We start from the raw sequence: 5,675 nt of genomic DNA on the forward strand, positions 1-5,675 counted from the left end.
CGTCCTCCCAGAGGGGCGTGGTCGTGTGACATCACAGAAGTCCGCTCCGCCCTCCTGCCCAACCCACTGTGGAGCCTGGTGGGCATTTGCTTCCGTCTGCTTATTCCCTGTGTCTGTGCTCCAGTGGTCGGGGAGGCACCGAGGAACTTGGGAGACGGAGGAGGGGCTGCAGCCGTTCCCAACTGCCTCTCGGTCAGATAGGTTACAACACTGTGTTAGAAACTCCTCAAAGTAAACTCCCAAAAGTGGGGCTGGAAACAACCCCTTCAGCTTTTTTGGAGGGCAAGTTTGAGAAATACGCCCTGATTCAGGCAGGGGACAGGAGTTCCAGCCAACAGGGGGAGTGGGGAGTGGAATTCCCGACTCAGAGGGCTTCGCCAAGCTAGGAAAGTGTTCTGTTGGTAGGGGACGAGCAGAGAGGATCTTTTCGGAAGTATCGACTGTGCAGCTGTCCCCCATAGTAGCTGATCCCTGCCTCTCTTAGGCCTTGACCCCCGATGTCAAGGTTTATCGTCTTAGGCATGAGGATCCCTGAGCTCAGACAGGTTTAGGGCCTGAGCTGGGATTAACCTGGGCATCCAGCATTTATTAAATGAATGAGGGAGTTCAGCAATAGAGCCGTCAGTATATGGGAGATGGCTGCCTCATTCCCCCAAAACTCAGGTGATTTATTCATGTCTTTGTACATTTCTGTTGTAACTGAGTCCTGCCACTCCTCCATACCTTACCCTGGACTAGTACGGGGGCTGCTAATTGGTTTTTTGTTGTTCATGTTGTAACCAGAGATCCATTCAAACGGGCCAAAATTACTACGGAACTTTCTGTTTAAAATCTTTCAGTTATTTTCCATAAAGGTCCATATTCTTAGTTTGATATCTAAGACTTGTAATATCTGCCCTTCACCTATCAATCCTTCCCATTCCTTCTTATGCCTTCCCCTCCATTACACACCACCCCTGAGCATCCCAACCCTCCGAGTTGCTTTTCAGGTCCTCAAACTTATTTGTTCCTTTGCCTGCCTCAGGACCTTTGCACTGGACTCTCCCTCTTCTTGGTATGCTCTTAGCCCATGCCCTCATCATCCCCTATTTAACTCCTACTTATTCTTCAAATCCAGGCTTATGGATCTCTTCCTCAGGAGTAGCCACTCTTCATTATAGATTATATCAGCCCCTCCCACACAACACAAACCCTGTGCCTTTCCTTCATAACACCTATTGCAGATTGTAATTACATACGTGTAAAGATGGTTATTTATGTCTGTTTCTCCCACTAGACTGTAATCTCCACAAGGGCAGGAATAGCATCTGTTTTGCTCACTGTTGTATTTCTGGCATTAACATAGTACCAAGCAGATACTGCTTGGTATATAATTATTAAATATTTACTATTTACCTCATCCACTTTTCTGATGGTCCAGCTCAACTTTTTTTTTTTCTTCAGGAAACATCCTTAAGTGGAAGAACATGAGGAATTTATGTTTGTGTGCCCTTAGAAACTTCTTACCCCTAACCCCCCATGGCTACCTCTCCGATCACAGTGTAAGCACACTTGTATTTCATCTTTACTAGTGACACAAAACATTTCTGTGATCATACAGGGGTTTTTTTTCCCCACACTAATCAATTTTCTGACACCAGTTGGGTGTCATTCGATTCAGTTCTGACACTACCTGGATTTAGCATCAGATCCCACAGCTTAAGTAAGCACTCAGTCCCACAAGACTGCCCCCACTTCAGAGACCAATTTCAAATCCCAGGGTGTCATCACTTGTACTTCTGTAAATCAAGGTCCCCATCACCCCCCTCCTTACTTTTAATAATTTGCTAGAAGGACTGATGCTGAAGCTAAAACTACAATACTTTGGCCACCTCATGCGAAGAGTTGACTCATTGGAAAAGACCCTGATGCTGGGGATTGGGGGCAGGAGGAGAAGGGGACGACAGAGGATGAGATGGCTGGATGGCATCACCGACTCAATGGACATGAATTTGAGTAAACTCCGGGAGTTAGTGATGGACAGGGAGGTCTGGCATGATGTGATTCATGGGGTCGCAAGGAGTCAGACATGACTGAGCAACTGAACTGAACTGAACTGAACTGAACTGAGAATGGCTTCTAGAATTCAGAGAAACACATTTACTGGCTTATCATTAGGTTGGTGCAAAAGTAATTGCCGTTTTGCATTGTTGAACTTTGTCGTTTGATATTGAAATACATCCTTAAATGTGCTTATGTTACATCATTTTAATATGCTTTTCTTGCTTAATGTTTTTTGTGTGTGTGTGTTGTTTTTTTTTTTTTTTTTTGCTAATGACATGACTTGCTATGTATTATTATTTTAGACTAGGGAAATGATGTTAGACAAAAAGCATATTCAAGTGATTTTCTGATTTGAGTTCAAAATGGGTTGTAAAGCAGCAGTTAAAACTCGCAACATCAACAATGCATCTGGCCCAGAAACTGCTAATGAATGTACAGTGCAGTGGTGGTTCAAGAAGTTTTGCCTAGGAGACAAGAGCCTTGAAGATGAGGAAAATAGTGGGAGGCCATTGGAAGTTGACAACAACCAATTGAAAGCAATTATCAAAGCTCATCCAACTACATGAGAAGTTGCTGAAGTACTCAGTGTTGACCATTCTCTAGTCATTTGGCATTTGAAGCAAATTGGAATGGTGAAAAAGCTCAATAACTGGGTGCCTCATGAGCTGACCACAAATCAAAAAAATCATTTTGAAGTGTTGTCTTCTCTTATTCTATGCAACAACAACAAACCATTTCTCGACTGTATAGTGACATGATGAAAAGTGGATTTTATAGGACAATTGGCAACAACCAACTCAGTGGTTGGGCCAAGAAGAAGCTCCAAAGCATTTCCCAAAGCCAAATTTGCACCAAAGACAGGTTATGGTCACTGATTAGTGCTCTGCTGCCAATCTGATCCACTACAACTTTCTGAATCTTGGCAAAAACATTACATCTGAGAAGCAAGCTCAGCAAATCAATGAGATGCACCAAGGGTGCAATGCCTGCAGCTGGCATTGGTCAACAGAAAGGGGCCAATTCTTCCCCAGGACAACACACAACTGCATGTCCCACAACCAATGCTTCAAAAATTGAACAAATTGGGCTACAGAGTTTTGCCTCATCTGGCATATTCACCTGACCTCTTGCCAACCGACTACCACTTCAAGCATCTCGACAACTTTTTGCAGGGGAAAATGCTTCCACAAACAGCAGGAGGCAGAAAATGCTTTCCAAGAGTTCATCGAATCCCAAGGCATGGATTTTTATGCTGCAGTAAACAAACTGGTTCCAAATTGGAAAAGGAGTACGTCAAGGCTGTATATTGTCACCCTGTTTATGTAACTTACATGCAGAGTACATCATGCAAGATGCCAGGCTGGATGAAGCACAAGCTGGAATCAAGATTACCGAGAGGAATGTCAATAATCTCAAATAGACGTATGACACCACCCTTATAGCAGAAAGTGAAGAGGAACTAAAGAGCCTCTTGATGAAAGTGAAAGAGGAGCGTGAAAGGCTGGCTTAAAACTCAACATTCAAAAAACGAAGATCATGGCATCCAGTCCCATCACCCCATGGCAACTAGACAGAGAAACAATGAAAACAGTAACAGACTTTATTTTCTTGGGCTCCAAAATCACTGCAGATGGTGACTGCAGCCATGAAATTAAAAGACACTTGCTCCTTGGAAGAAAGCTATGGCCAACCTAGACAGCATATTAAAAAGCAGAGTTTTTATGCTTAGTTTGCCAACAAAGGTTCGTCTAGTCAAAGCTATGGTTTTTCCAGCAGTCATGTATGGATGTGAGAGTTGGACTATAAAGAAAGCTGAGTGCCAAAGAATTGATGCTTTTGAACTGTGCTGTTGGAGAAGACTCTTGAGAGTCCCTTGGACTGCAAGGAGATCCAACCAGTCCATCCTAAAGGAAATCAGTCCTGAATATTCATTGGAAGGACTGATGCTGAAGCTAAAACTCTAATACTTTGGCCACCTGATGCGAAGAACTGACTCATTGGCAAAGACCCTGATGCTGGGAAAGATTGAAGGCAGGAGGAGAAGGGGATGACAGAGGATGAGATGGTTGGATGGCATCACCGACTTGACGGACATGAGTTTGAGCAAACTCCGGGAGTTGGTGATGGACAGGGAAGCCTAGCATGCTGCAGTCCATGGGATCGCAAAGAGTCAGACATGACTTAGTGACTGAACAACAATGTGATTTAAAGTTCGCAGTCTGAAAAAAAAAAGAAAAAAAAATAAAGTTCACAGTCTGAAACTGAAATTATATTTGCATCAGCCTAATACATAGTAAAGAAGGTGATAAAGGATACAGATGAATGCCTACTTGAAGAGATACATAAAACAAGGTCTGGGCTCTGAGTGCAGGAGCTTCTGTTCTTGTAAAGCTGGGGTTTGTCACCCTTCTGATAAGGCGATGTATTCACCAACACTGAAGCTCTCTAAACTAGCAGTTCAGGATTAAAAAAAAAATGACTTAAAATGTTTATTTATTTATTCTGACCGCACTGAGTCTTTGTTGCTGCACTCGGGCTTTCTCTAGTTGTGGCAAGTGGGGGCTACCCTTTTTTGTGGTACGCAGGCTTCTCTGGCTTCTCTTGTTGTGGAACATGGGCTTAGCTGTGCCTCAGCATGTGGAATCCTTCCGGATCAGGGATCGAACCCTTGTCCCCTACACTGGCAGGCAGATTCTTTACCCTGGATCACTAGGGAAGTTCAGTTCAGGGAGGTGTCATCATGCAGGCATGAACAACACTTAATTCAATCTCTCCTCTCACTATAAGATAGGAGACGTGGCTGAAGATTCAAAGCTTCTAATTGTGGCTTTGTCTTTCTGGTGACGAGCCCCCATCCCAATGCTATCCAGAAGTCCCCCAACAGTTGCCTCATTAAGACAAAAGATGCTCCCATCACTCAGGAAATTCCAAGGGATTTAGGGGTTCTGTGTCAGGAACCAGGGCGAAAGACCAAATATTAGAACAAAAGATGTTCCGAGTAGTCTCACTACTTAGGATATTACAAGATTTTAGGAGCTCTGGCCAGGAGGCAATGATTCTATCACAGTATGACAGGCAGCATGCAGAGATCTTTGCCGTCTGCAGCCTGAGAGGAGAGCAGTCCACACAACATGGGGCTGTCCTGACACCACCTTGTCTGCCCAGTCTAGGACATTGCTGGACTGTTGAAGAACAAATGGAATTCTATTCAATATATCACCAATGTGAACCTTGTCCACCCATTTATCCCTGAAGACCACTGGGTTCTGTACGCTTCCCTGTGGAAGAGGCATCAAGCATTTATTCACCCATTAACTTATTTGACAAGGGAGGAGGTATAGCAGACTGGAACTCTATGCTCTTGAACCTGTTATTTTGGACACCCATTCTTCTTATCTCAAAAAAAGGGGCTATTGACAGTACCTGTCTCATAGTGTTGCTTCCCTTGTGGCTGGTAAAGAATCTGCCTGCAATGCGGGAAACCTGGGTTCGATCCCTGGGTTAGGAAGATCCTGTGGAGAAGGGAAAGGCTACCCACTTTAGTATACTGGCTTAGAGAATTCTATAGACTGTATAGTCCATGGGGTCGCAAAGAGTCAGACACGACTGAGCAACTTTCACTATCTCATAGG

The sequence above is a fragment of the Cervus canadensis genome, chromosome 17 (genome assembly GCF_019320065.1).
Source record: "Cervus canadensis isolate Bull #8, Minnesota chromosome 17, ASM1932006v1, whole genome shotgun sequence".
NCBI classification, from domain to species: Eukaryota; Metazoa; Chordata; class Mammalia; order Artiodactyla; family Cervidae; genus Cervus; species Cervus canadensis.